Source organism: Gossypium arboreum, chromosome 6 (genome assembly GCF_025698485.1).
Source record: "Gossypium arboreum isolate Shixiya-1 chromosome 6, ASM2569848v2, whole genome shotgun sequence".
In the NCBI taxonomy this organism is placed as follows: Eukaryota; Viridiplantae; Streptophyta; class Magnoliopsida; order Malvales; family Malvaceae; genus Gossypium; species Gossypium arboreum.
This window is the reverse complement of record NC_069075.1, coordinates 24,145,330-24,159,961: the sequence shown is the minus strand read 5'-3', so window position 1 is coordinate 24,159,961 and position 14,632 is coordinate 24,145,330. Positions and strand designations below refer to the sequence as shown.

Genomic DNA, 14,632 nt, shown 5'->3' with positions numbered 1-14,632 from the left:
AAATCCAGGTTGAACCTTGGAAAGATTGGATGATCTGAGATGGTATTTTGCTAGGTCACATGTATAGTCTTTGAGTGCACATCATGTGTACAAGAGAGCTACAAGACATTATGATGTAGCTAGGTGCATGGGTGATACTATGTGTACACCATGTAGACAAGAGAGCTACGGGATATATGTAGCTAGGTCGCATGCGTGGTTCTAAGTGAAGGACACCATGTAGACAAGAGAGCTACGAGATAAGCTGGCTAGGTCACATGGGTGGTACTAAGTGTTCACCATGTGTACAAGAGAGCCGAACCATATGATGGGTGGAGCTATGTGCTGAAACCACCAAGTATCGAGGATTGATCCAAGTGTTCAACGGAGACTCTTTATGTATTGCTTTGTGAGTTTTGTGATGAATAAGTGCAGGAACTTGGTTATGTGAATGATGTGTTCATTAAGTGACCAGGATGTGGTAAGGTTATAAACAAGTAAGTTATACATGGGGATGATTTTATGGTGACCTTGTGATCATGGGCCTATACTTGTGATGTATGAAATGTGGTGAAAATGATTTGTGATATGTATGTTAAAATGAGGTTAATACAAAGAAAATGTGAAAGAGTGAATTAGCAATAAAACTGTTTTGGAAAGTAGCAGTGACGTGATTTTGAAAAATCTCCAAAAATAGTATAAATTGAATAAGAGACTGAATGAGATATCAAATTAAATCTTAATGAGTCTATTTGCATATAAAAGAAATAGAAAAAGCAAAGGAGTTCTATATTTTGAGATATTTATGTTTTTGTGAGACTGATTTAGAATGATTACGTGATCCCCTGTTCTGACTTTGGAAAATCACAAAAATTTGGAGAAAAATAATTAGAGGCTCAAAATTATATTTTTAAAATCCATAATGATTCTATTTCAATATAAATCAACAAGAACATTATCCGAGTTCTGTACTGTGAGATAATTATTTTTTAGTAAAGAGAGGTTAGAACTTTCAGAAAGTGAAATAGGGGAAATTTTAATGAATAAACTGTACTAATTGGCTGAACCAAAAATTATGAAACTTTTTTGGTGGAGAGATATGTGAGTCTAGTTTCAGCGGAAATTTAAGGATCTTAATTTGGAGCTCTGTAGCTCGAATTATAAATAATTAAGTGACTATGACTCGTGTGGACAGTTTGATGTGAACATTTATTAGTAAATTGTGAAATCGTACTTACAAGAATGCTATATACATTAAGGATGTGGAATGGAGAGGAGGAGGAGGAAAATAAATATATGTGGAATACATGGAAACTATGGTATATGAAATATTGATATAATGAAATAAATGATATGTGTTTATAAGAAAACAAAAAGAGAATGTTATGTATCATTACATGTATATATATATATGACTAGTCTCAATGTAATGCTTGTTGGGTATGGAATTGAATTGAAATGTTTCAGGCAAACATGTTATTTTGCGCATCTGAATCGTGGTATTTTATAAAGATATGATCTAGCTTTAAATATGAATGCTGAAGATATTTGGTAAGATGATAATCTTGGTATAAATGTATAAGTGGTACTATAATAAACAAGGTAAAATGAGTGTGAGAGACACATGTATGATGACATACAAATGCTATGTTTGTGGTTTAATTGAGGATGTTTAATCATTAAATGAATACCATGTTATATGCTTTTGATTTTGTATAAGTGTGTAAGAGATCAAGGTTGACCAAAGCTTGGAAAATAGCTTAGGTATATTCCACAGGCGAGACACGACCATGTGTCTCGGTAGTGTATGGAACACGACTTTGGGACAGGCGTGTGGAGCCTTAAAGCATGAAATTTCCAAGATTTTCATAAGTTCTCGGTTTAGTCCCAAACCCTTTCTAAAGTATGTTTTGGGCTCCGTAGACTCAAATAAGGGACTATGTGTAAGAGAATGAACGTTTTGAAATATGAATAAAATTTTATGGCTCGTATTTTAGTTTAATGTTTGTATGTTTGTCTGGTAGCGCCTCGTACCTTAGCCCGACCTCGGATAGGGGTAAGGGGTGTTACATTGTATATTAATATAAGTATGAAATATGATCTATTCTGAAATGTGGTTTTTTTTACGTATGTGTATTTCTGCATAATAGATGAATTAATGGTATTGATTTGGAAAATTGTTTATAAAGCAGATTGAAACATGGGTGAATAAAAGATATCGTAATTAAATCTAGAAATACGAATCTATTATGTAATGATTAAATTATTTCAATGGTAATATAAAGAGATGTATATGGTTAAAATATAACATATTAATCTATAAGAAGTAAATCGAATCGTATTCTCAGTTGATGTATTATTACAAGTAGCTTTCCATACTAAATTGTATTTATTCATGTTGTTAAGTTAGGCATACATAAATTATATTTTATTCAAATATTAGATATAGAAGTACCACTGAGTTATACTAAGCATATGGTTTTGTTTCCCGTGCACAAGTTAAGTACTTAGTGATTCGATCATTGAATCAGCATCCAACAGAAAATCTCGTATTCATTGGATTGGTGAAACTTTTTTTAATTTGGTTGGCATGTATCTATAGAATGTTATGTTATATTCTACTTAGTTGGAGAGTTAATTCATACTTTGAGATGTTTTATAAATAGGCATATATGATAATTGTTAATGATTCGTACCATGTATATGTTTGGTGTTGATGATGCTATGCGAGTTTTTAAATGTGATTATAATGTTTTGGATGTGAATTAATATATATAATTGGAAAATAGGATGCATGAAATGCCACAGATAAATAGGTTAATAGTTGAGATACTGATATATATATTAATCATGACTTTGTCTTTGGTTTAAATGTATGATTTTTATGTATGATTTTTTTAAATTTATATTGTAATGAATGTTTTCATTTGCTCCGGCAATGAATGTGATATCCCATTGCCTGGACCTAGTGATTAGGTCGATAATTGGGGTGTTACATTTAGTGGTATCAGAGCTATAGGTTTAGCCGATTCTTGGACTAAATCGAGCTCAAATTTGAGTCTAAAGGTACATGCCATCATCGAATCAAGTCAGAGATGGGATTTGGATGCTAATGGTTCATTATCATGTTTTATATTCAAAAATGACTAATGAGTTGAACTATGCTACAGAACAGAAAGTAGCAAAATAATCGTTTTCTAAGAAGTGAAGTTCGGGCAAAAATAGGAGAATGATACTGGTGTAGATTCTTATAACATTTAGCTCGAGCTAAAGATCAAGGAATCATTACTGGTGAACTAATAGCACAAAGATTCGTTCGGCACATATGATATTCTTGGTTTACCCGACTAGTGCTGGGTGCAAAACTTTACTACGGACTTATCCATTAAGCACTGGGTTCCAAAGAGATCCAGAAATGAGTAGATCAATTTTTAATTGTGGGAAAGAGAAAGTCGTTGAGAAATCATTTTTGATCATTGGTAGCTATCGTAAATCGATAAGTTCGTTCGATTTAATCTTAGTTTATATTTAGTGAAATAGATGAACCTAATTGCATAATATTAGATTATATTGATGTGTGTAATTGAAAACAGAAATAATGAATTGATATTACGTTGATCAATGATTATGAAACTCGGAGCCTTTACTGTAAATTAGCTTTGTAAGTTCATTAATATAAACTCAATTATATTTTTAAGTGTTTATGAATATTAAAGTTTAAATGACGTAAAATTACTGATGTTAAATTGATTGTTGATAGAACAGGAATTGTAAAATGTTACGAAAATGATAATTTCTAATATCAATGGAGACAGGTTGCATTCGCACGTAAGACCATAGCGAGGCTATGGCAATTATTCAAACATAAGACCATGGTTGGACCATGGCAGTGTTTATATGTAAGACTATAGCTAGGCTATGACATTCTGATGACAAGACCATAACTGGGTTATGGCACTATTAATGTAAGACCATGGTTGGACCATGGCAGTGTTTATATGTAAGACCATAGCTGGGATATGACATTTTAATGATAAGACCATAACTGGGTTATGGCACTACGAATGTAAAACCATGGTAGGGCCATGACAATGCATATGTAAGACAATAGTTGGACTATGGCACAAAGGAAATGTGCACTAGGGTTTCAATCGTCTTTACAATATTCATCGATTATAGAAAAGGGATAGTTTCGACCATCGTTTAGCACACTTTGTGTAAGCTCCGGTAAGGGTTCTGATTGACTTCACTACGACAAATATGGAAAGGTATGATGTACCAATGATTAAAGTATGAATATTCATGAATATGAAAGGTATGATTTAAGAGATGCTATGTTTATGTACTATATCTTACCATGTGAAGATGTCGCTAAGTTATGTGTTTAATAATTAGCTTGTGGCTATGGTAAGTGTTTAATATGAACCAAGGCATGTGTGTATGAAATTTATTGAAATGGTGATACATGGAAAACATGATATGTTATGAAAGATGATAAATCCAATTGGATCATGCTCAAGTATAATGGTTGATTATGTGGTTGATTCCAAAAGAGCTATGTTTAAACGCTCTAGCTTGTAGCCATGGTTAATGTTATGCTTATAACTTGTGTGTTATGCATATAAAATGGGTGAAGAAAGGTAATGGAATGATAAATTCATAGTTGAAATGAAAATAATGAGTTTGAATGATGTATTATATGTAAAAAATAGACATCTGAAATGAATACTTAAAAAAAATGGAAATATGACTTGTTAATGAACAAATGTTAAAGGAATGATATATCAAATATGTTTACTTGTATATGTTTTATGAGCAATACATTATAAAGTTGAAATACTTGATATGCTACATGCCATGCTTTAATTTGAATTACACGTGAATGATACACTTATGTGACAATATGGTTATTTCGGTTTTGTACGATGATGGAATTACGATGCTAGATTGGGATACAAGTTAGTTAATCTGTTGCACCCCTAGCCCGTGTTCATCGCCGGATTAGAGTTAAGAGGCATTAATGAACATTTTACAGTTCATATAAACATGCAATATATATATATATATATTACAAATCAAAATTTTAATCGCCTCAAAGCTTACAATTTAATCAAATATTAAGTCTAAATTAATTATGTCATTCACAACACAGCTCAAATAAAATATAATCCAAAATGTATCAAAACAATTTATACATATACGAACATATAATACATTAATAACTTCATTACTAAATATTAAATTTATTTTATACAAATCATGCACATACTTATACAAGCAACCTCATATCATTTACTTACCTACAAAAGATACATTCCATAATAAATAATTATATATATATCAACTCAATTAATTACACTACTCAAATAACTAACTAAAACTTACAAATAATGTACCATTAGGAACCTAAACTTTCTTATTCATATTTATTGATTTCGGTTAACCAAGAAGCCACATAGTCAAACATATTCTTTTACTTCACTCAATAACCATAAACCAAATACATATCATATAAATGACATATATTTTAATTTGCTAAAGCATTATGTAATAAAACATAACACACATCCATTATTATTTTAAAACCGAAATACATGATCAACACCATTATACATATATATATCCAATAGATTATGAATCTGCATATATCTTTTCCATATTATAAACCAAAGCATACTAATAAAATCAAGAACCAAATTACCAGTCAAGTAACTACCTTATTTTAATTTCAAGACATAACCGAACATATCTAACAACTAAACTTAATTATTAAAAATCAAGTTCACATAAGTATCTAATCTTAGATTGAACCACTGATAATTCGTAATTTATACATATTTTTATCCCATGCTTAGCGTATTTTTGGATGAATTATCATCAGATTTGTGGAATTTGATGCTCCTAATCCTTTAATTTTATGTTTTATACTTAGGTGAGCTTAGGAGAGTAAAAAGAGCGAGAAACGGGCCAAAAAAAAAGAGAAAATGGGTCAATGTGGGAAATCAACACGGCCTGGACTTCCTCACATGGCTAGTTCACACGCCCGTGTCTATTTAGCAGACTCTAAACATGGCCTAAGCCACCTCACACGGGTGTGTCACACGGGTGTGTCCCTGTCAAGCCCAATTCTAGTTCTATTCGAAGAAGGCCACTCTTGAGGGTTTTGAAGCATTCTAAAGCCTATATAAACACCCCAGGAAGTACCTAGAAAAAACACACGGAGTAGGAGGCAAGGAATTACTCGAAGAAAGTCGAGTGATCCATCTTAGAAGCCAGATTCTCCTTCAAGACTGAAGATCTCCCTTTAATTTCCTTCAAGGGATTTTGGGTTTTCTTTATGTTTTGTTATTATTATTCTTCTGAGATGTTTCCTTTTACACTTATGAACTAAGTCTCCTAAATACCTAAGGGGAATGAAACCTAAGACAAATCTTGTTATTATTTTCTGAATTATATGATAAATACTTGTTTTGTTCTTAATTATATGTTCTTAATTCTTGTTTTAATATTCTAGGATATTGATTCAAGTTTTGATGTGCTTATTTAGAGGATCAAAAGTCCATTTCTAAGAGTAGATATAGTATAATTAAGCGGAGTTGATTGCACCCCTAGACATAGGGCGACATAAATCTGTCGGATTAGGATCAAACCTAATAAGGGAATCCATAGATCGAGTTAATGCAACACTATGGTTTTTAATTAGAAAGAGATTTCACTTAATCAATCTAGGGTCAGATGTTGTTAGTCTCGAGAGAGATAATAATATAACTTAGGGATTTCAACGGATCGAGTCAAGTGAATAAATCGTCTAGCTCAGAGTCAAGTAACAAGTGAAGTCCAAGTGGATTTTTCCTTGGGTATTGTCCAAATCAATCAGTTTTCCCAAAAGTATTTCCCCAACTTTCTTCCTGTGCATTCTTAGTTTAGTTAATTAGTTTAGATAAAGTAAATCCCCTTATTTTTAGGCTAGATGATAAAAATAAAGTTAATACTAGTACTTTTAGTTCCTGTGGGTTCGACATTCCGGTCTTGCTATAAACTATACTACTGTTCGATAGGTATCTTGATAATAGTTAGTTTTCAAGTACAATCAATCATAAATATAAAACTTATCACGCATACATCAAGTTTTTGGCGCCATTGCCGGGGAACTGAGATATTAGGAACGTTTAATTTTTATTACTTTAGCCATTTATTTTGTTGCAATTTAATTTTTATTTTAATTTTGTTTATATCACTAAATTTTATTTTATTTACTTCTGGCAGGTTTTTATAGTTTATGACTAGAAGAAACCCATCAGGACCTCTACTTTTTGATAGTGAGATTGAAAGCATAGATCGCAGAAACCGAAAAGTGATAAGGCGAAGTCTACAATACATAGAGGAAGGGCAAGAGGACGATATTCAAACCACAACAGAGGAGATGGCTGATAATCATAATAATCCGCTACTTCCTGTGGCTGTTACGAACCCAGTAAATCAGGATCCTACTCCTCGTACTATGTATGATTATGCTAAACCTAGTTTAATAGGAGCTGAATCGAGTATAGTTAGACCTGCTATTGCTACAAATAGTTTTGAACTAAAACCTAACATGATTCAAATGATACAACAGTTTGTTCAGTTTGATGGTTTGCAGGACGAGGATCCAAACACTCATTTGGCAAATTTTCTAGAATTCTGCGACACTTTTAAAATCAATGGCGTTACTGATGATGTCAATCGTCTTCGGTTATTTCCCTTTTCATTAAGGAATAAGGCTAAACAGTGGTTGAACTCGTTACGTCGAGGGTCAATCACTACTTGGGATCAAATGACCGAAAATTTTTTACTTATATATTTTCTTCCGGCTAAAACGGCTAAGTTGAGGAATGATATTTTTTCTTTTGTGCAGATGGCTTTATGATGCATGGGAAAGATACAAGGACTTATTGAGAAGGTGCCCTCACCATGGGTTACCTTTATGTTTATAGGTTCAGACTTTTTACAACGGTGTGAACCCCTCAACAAGACAACTCATTGACGCAGCCACCGGTGGAACTTTAAACAACAAAACACCTGAAGAGGCTTATGAATTTATTGAAGAGATGTCACTGAATAACTATCAGTGGCAAGTCATGAGAACAAAGCCAACAAAAGTAGCCGGTGTTTTCAACCTCGACGCAGTTACTATGCTATCTAACCAGGTAGAACTGTTAAATAAAAAGATTGACAGTTTGTATGGTTCTACTCAGGTACATCCAGTGATGAGGTACGATTCAAATGGAGGAGGAGTACACATAGAATATCAATCCTTCAACCCTAGCACTGACGAGGAACAAGTTCAATATATGGGTAATAATAATTCTAGACCTCAAAATAACCCATACAGTAACACTTATAATGTAGGATGGAAGAACCATCCCAATTTCTCGTGGGGTGGTCAAGGAAATCAAAGGCCAGAACATCCCCCAGGCTTTCAACAACCATCTTACCAGTAGGAAAAGAAATTGAACCTTGAGGAGATGCTAACGAAATTTATCCCGGTGTCAGAAACTCGTTTTTAGAATATCGAGATAGCACTTAAAAATCAACAAGCGTTAATCCAAGGGCTCGAAACCCAGATAGGCCAACTCGACAAAATGATTTCTGAATGACCACAAAGTAGCTTCCCGAGTAATACTGAATCTAACCCAAGGAAACAACTTAATGCAATTACCGTTCAAGATGAAGAAGGGTTAGTTAAACCTGAACCAGAACCGAGGCAAGGAATTGTGGTAAGTAAAGGTAAAGGTGAGATGGACCACAATGAGCAAAAACCAGTAAGTAGAGAGTACAAACCTCGTGTACCATACCTCAGTGTGACAAGGAAAGACCACATGGATGAACAATTTGGTAAATTCGATAAATTATTAAAGAAATTACATATTAACTTACCGTTTATTGAAGCTCTTTCGCAGATGCTGAATGCAGTTAAATTTTTAAAAGAGCTTTTAGCAAAAAACCGGAAGTTGGATGAGGCGTCGCATGTAGAGTTGAATGCAGTTTGCTCAGCCGTTCTACAGAATAAGCTACCCAACAAGTTCAAAGATCCAGGGAGTTTTGCGATTCCTTGTTTAATTGGTAGTCTGAACGTGAATAATGCATTGGCTGATTTAGGGGCGACCATTAATGTTATGGCTTATAAAATGTTTAAACAGCTAGGTCTTGGGAAACCCAATCAAACTAGGATGAGCACTCAATTGGGTGATAAAACCATTAGATTTCCTAGGGATATCATTGAAGATGTTCTTGTTAAAATCAATAAATTTATATACCCAGTAGACTTTGTTGTTCTAGATATGGAAGAGGATAGTCACATACCTTTGATTTTAGGACGACCCTTTTTAGCAACTGCTAAAACCATTATTGATGTTGGTACAAGTGAACTCACACTTCATGTGGGTGATGAAACAATCACTCTTCAAGCTCGTAATTTGAATAACACATCTAATATTGAGGGTGGTTGTATAAATCATGCTACTAATACTAATCATGTGGTGCAACCTTCTTTGCAGGAAACACATTCGAAGAGCATACATGAGCCATGCTCAAGTAACAACAAAGGACCCATCTATGAAGAATGAAGACTTCAGGTCAATGAACTAGATGAATGGCGAACACTTATCAAGGAGAAACCAAAAGCACACGAAAAATTGAAGCGACACCACAATGAACATAGGGATGAAACAAAGTAAATTAAAGTTGGGGACAAAGTATTGTTAGATGAAATTGATCCTCGAATTGCTACTTTAGAGAACAATACGGACAGAGCGTCCCCCTCCACAGTAATGAACATCTTCCTACATGGTACAGTCGAGGTAACACATATTGTATTCGAAACTTTTAAGGTAAATAATACTTGACTCAGACCTTATTTTGATAAAATTGATAGCAGAGGTGAGGAGTTTCAACTCCTCAATCCACCGTAATCACATGAAATTGAGGTAAGTCAAGCTTAGACTATAAATAAGCGCTTCTCGGGAGGCAACCCGAGCACTAACAGTGTTGATTTCTTTAAAATTTTAGTTTTTAACGTCTGAATCTTTAACTAAGTCCTTGAACATAGGTTTTCCAGATCCACACGGCCAAGCAAATGGGTGTGCTTTAGGCCGTGCTCATACCACGGTGGTGACACGGTCGTACGATACGATCGTGTGAAAATAGAGCAAATTTTTCCCAAAACACGGGATTCGATACGTTGCCACAGCCGTGTGACATGGCCGTGGGCATTCCTGCCAAAACAACACGGGCGTGCGACACGCCCGTGTCTATAAGTAGTGGTAGAAACTGAGAAATTAACACAGGGGTGCGACACGCCCGTGCACACCACCTGTGGTCGAACATGTCAAAATAACATGGGTGTGTGCACGTGTACACGAGCGTGGGAGAAGTGAACGAAGCAGGACACGGCCGTGTGCACCAACACGCCCAAGGAACATGGACATGGGCAGAATTTCAGACGAGCCCAAATTTGAAAATCACGAAACACACGGGCTGAAATAAGGGCACACGGGCATGCCTCACGGCCCTGTGCCCCGAAATCTATATAAACCCCCACTATTTATCATCCCCTTCCCCCAAAAAAAACCCTAACCCAAGCCGCCGCAAACTTTCCCCCCACCGACCGGCCACCCCTAACTCTCTTTTTCTTTCCATTTTCGCCTCTCTCTTGTCTCTCTTTCCCTTCTTCTCACCCTTGCGCGCCCTCACTACGAATCACACGGCCTCACTACCCACACCCGTGGCCGTCGCACCAGCACAACTATGCTGCCATCTGCTGCACATCAACGCTGCACTCCTCCTCCTCCTCCTCCACCCATATTATCTTACTAGCAAGTCATTATTGTGGGAATTATTATTGACTTAATATTTTCTTCTTGCAGGTATACCATGTGAAATCCACGTGGTAAGAAAATCACTGTCCCTGCCTCGAAGAAGCAAAAAGGAGTAGCATCCTCCTTAGATCCTACCACCGAGATCCGACACCCATTCCTCTAATTTCCACTGAGACCACAGCAGGAACTATTTCAGATACTACGGGCCCGACCCATAGGTGTTGGCCATTGCATTGATTGGACCGCCCTAAAGTAGATCCAACTTGCTGATGCAGCTCGAGCTCTCCTGACTGCTGACATGTGGGGGCTCTTCTTCGAGATCATTGAGCCGACGTACCTCGAGCTCACACTCAAACTTTGTTTGACCTTCCACCTTCAAGTTGTTATGACAGAGTTCGATGATCCCGGAATGGTCCAGTTCTGTCTCGGTGGTTTAGTTCGCCAGTTGATCGTGCCTGAGTTCAGTGTCGCCTTAGGACTATACATAGAGGAGTTCATAGACGACAACAACTTCGATAGCCTCCATCGCCACATCCATTATTTGCCTTCAAATTGCTAGAAGGCCCTAGTCCCTGCTTCGGCCACTTATGACCCTAGCCGCTCCAAGGCATCAGCTCTTGCCTCATCCCTGAGATACCTACACGTTATCCTAGCCCACACCCTGATAGGACGGCTAGAGAGCACCGACGTCAACAACACTAATGATGCCTATTTTTTATGGAGCATGGCACATGGGTACGTATTCGACCTTACTTATTTCATCACCCTTGCCATTCGACATCAGATAGAGCGGCATAGGGAGGGAGTCATTTCCATCGGCCCTTATGTGACTCACCTGGCATGGTACTTCAGTCTCCTCAACACGATGACGCAAGCTTCCTCCTTCACCCTCATCGGTCAAATGTCCCCACAAGGCATATTGAGTATGCTCCAGTTAGAGAAGAATTTATTTTAAGATACTATTGATGAGAATTATAAATTGAGAAGAATTTATTTTGATTGTCATTTGAGGATTTTTCTTGAGGACAAGGAAACGCTTAAGTGTTGAGGCATTTGATAAGTCGTAATTTATACATATTTTTATCCCATGCTTAGCGTATTTTTGGATGAATTATCATCAAATTTGTGGAATTCGCTACTCCTAATCCTTTAATTTCATGTTTTATACTTAGGTGAGCATAGGAGAGTAAAAAGAACGAGAAACGAGCCAAAAATGGAAAAAATGTGTCAATATGGGAAATCAACACGGCCTGGACTTCCTCACATGGGTAGTTCACATGCTTGTGTCTATTTAGCAGACTCTAAACACAGCCTAAGCCACCTCACATGGGCATGTCCCTGTCGAGCCCAATTCTAGTTCTATTTGGAAAAGGCCACTCTTGAGGGTTTTGAAGCATTCTAAAGCCTATATAAACACCCCAAGAAGTACCTAGAAAAGACACACGGAGTAAGAGGAAAGGAATTACTTGAAGAAAGCCAATTGATCCATCTTAGAAGCCGAATTCTCTTTCAAGACTAAAGATCTCCCTTCAATTTCCTTTAGGGGTTTTTGGGTTTTCTTTATGTTTTGTTATTCTTATTATTCTGAGATATTTCCTATTACACTTATGAACTAAGTCCTCCAAATACCTAAGGGGACTGAAACCTAAGACGGATCTTGTTATTATTTTCTGAATTATATGATAAATACTTGATTTGTTCTTAATTGTGTGTTCTTAATTCTTGTTTTAATATTCCAGGATATTGATTCAAGTTTTGATGTGCTTATTCAGAGGAGCAAAAGTCCCTGTCTAAGAGTAGATCTAGCATAATTAAATAGAGTTGACTGCACCCCTAGACATAGGACGACATAAATTAGCTGGATTAGGGTCAAACCTAATAAGGGAATCCATAGATCGAGTTAATGCAACACTAAGGGTTTTAATCTGAAAGAGATTTCAATTAATCAACCTAGGGTTAGACGTTGTTAGTCTCGAGAGAGATAATAATATAACTTAGGGATTTCTACGGATCGAGTCAAGTGAATAAATCGTCTAGTTCAGAGTCAAGTAACAAGTGAAGTCCAGGTGGATTTTTCCTTGAGTATTGTTGTGACAGCCCTAAATTGACCCTAGTCGGAAAGTGGTTTCGGGACCACTAAACCGAGTCATAAAAATAATTAATTGTTATATTCTATGCTTACTATGTGTGTGCATGCATATGTGGAAGTTTCATTCTCTAATTTTACCAATTTTATGAGAAATTATTAAATAGGGATCAATGTGAAACATGGTGAAATATGATAGGCTAATTTTAAATGGCTTATTAGTGCATGTTAACACAAGGGTGGAGTTGCATGTCAAATAACCCATTTCCTAAGGTTAGTGGCTGGCCATGACATGATGATGGGCAAAGAAAACATGTCCTAGTCATGTTGGCCTAGTGCATTATGTAAGGAAAATAAAGAAATGAAAAAAAAGGAAAATGATGAAAAAAAAGTGTGGATGCCCCCTTGTTGCCGTGAGTTGAGGAAAAGAAAGGAGAAAAATTTTGTTGTTCATCCTTTCTCATTTTGTTACAATTGCCATGACTTGAGAAGAAGAAAAAAAAGTGTCCATTCTCTCATTTTTCTTTACATGGCCGAATGTACTAAGAAGAAATGGGGAAGCTTGAGAAAATCAGCCATGGGAGCTTACTAGACTAAGGTGTTTTGATACAAGAAGGTATGTTTTATGCCACTCTTGAAAATGCATGCATAGTTTGGAGGATTGGTTCAAATTTTTCCTTGAATCTTGGATCGAAACTAAGTTGTTAGGTGAGCTAAATTTGACCAAGAATGTTGTATTTCCTAATTAGTGTTTTGATGTTGTTGTGATGAAAGCATGGAGATGAGTGAGTTCGAATGTTTAACAAAAGGAGATTTTTGTGCCATTGAGTTCTTGTTGTTATGTGTGTATGTGCATGAGTATTCGCCATGCTATAAAATTTATGTTGCAAAATGATTTAATGCTTAATGTGATATATAATAGTACTTGTGAATGAGCTTGAGAGCACCTAAATTATTAGTTGGAAGTGCCGAATGTAGTCTTGGATGAATTTTAAAGAACAAAGAAATTTTGGGTGACTAGAGGTCAAGGACATTCGACCAAAGGCTTGTGTGCTAGCAAAATTTGGCCTAGATGGGGTAAATGTTAAGTGTTAAATGCAATGGAAATGCTAGATTAATGTTGCACATTCGGCTATAGTTAGGCATGTTTATGATCTCATTTAGGCGATTAGACATAAAAAGGGTGGTAATGAGGCTGAAAATTGTTGAATGGCCAGTTGGGTAATGAATGTAGCATTCGGCCATATGGGGTAAAAATGGGTCAAATGTTCGTGAAATAAAACTTTGTGAATTGATGAATTAATGATGATAGTATTGTTGATGTCATGTATATATGTATAAATATTTGGCAAGACGGTTAAACTAGTTAATTTATTGATTAGCTCAAGAAGCTAGAGGGGAGAATCAAGCAAAAGCAAAGGAAAGAACATCGAATAGCGAGTTGGAACCATTTTACCCAACACTAGGTAAGTCATTAAGCATATATTTGGCATTGTTTTAAATGATCATAATATCTATGCAATTGTGTTTAATGAGATGATATGTAAATGAAAATGTATGTGTATGGAATGATGACATTGTTGAATGTAAAAGAAATAGTGAAATGTGTAGAAAGTTTGCTTTCGGCACTAAGTGTCTTGAACAATACGTGTGTACGGTGACGAGATTGGCACTAAGTGTGCATGCTGGAAATATATGGCACTAAGTGTGC

At 35.8% G+C, this 14,632-nt stretch overlaps 1 pseudogene; it reads right to left on the bottom strand.

Moving 5' to 3' along the window:
* Nucleotides 1-7,840: 7,840 nt before the first annotated feature.
* LOC128294321 (small nucleolar RNA R71) lies at nucleotides 7,841-7,936 on the bottom strand (annotated as a pseudogene).
* Between the last annotated feature and the right edge of the window lie 6,696 nt (nucleotides 7,937-14,632).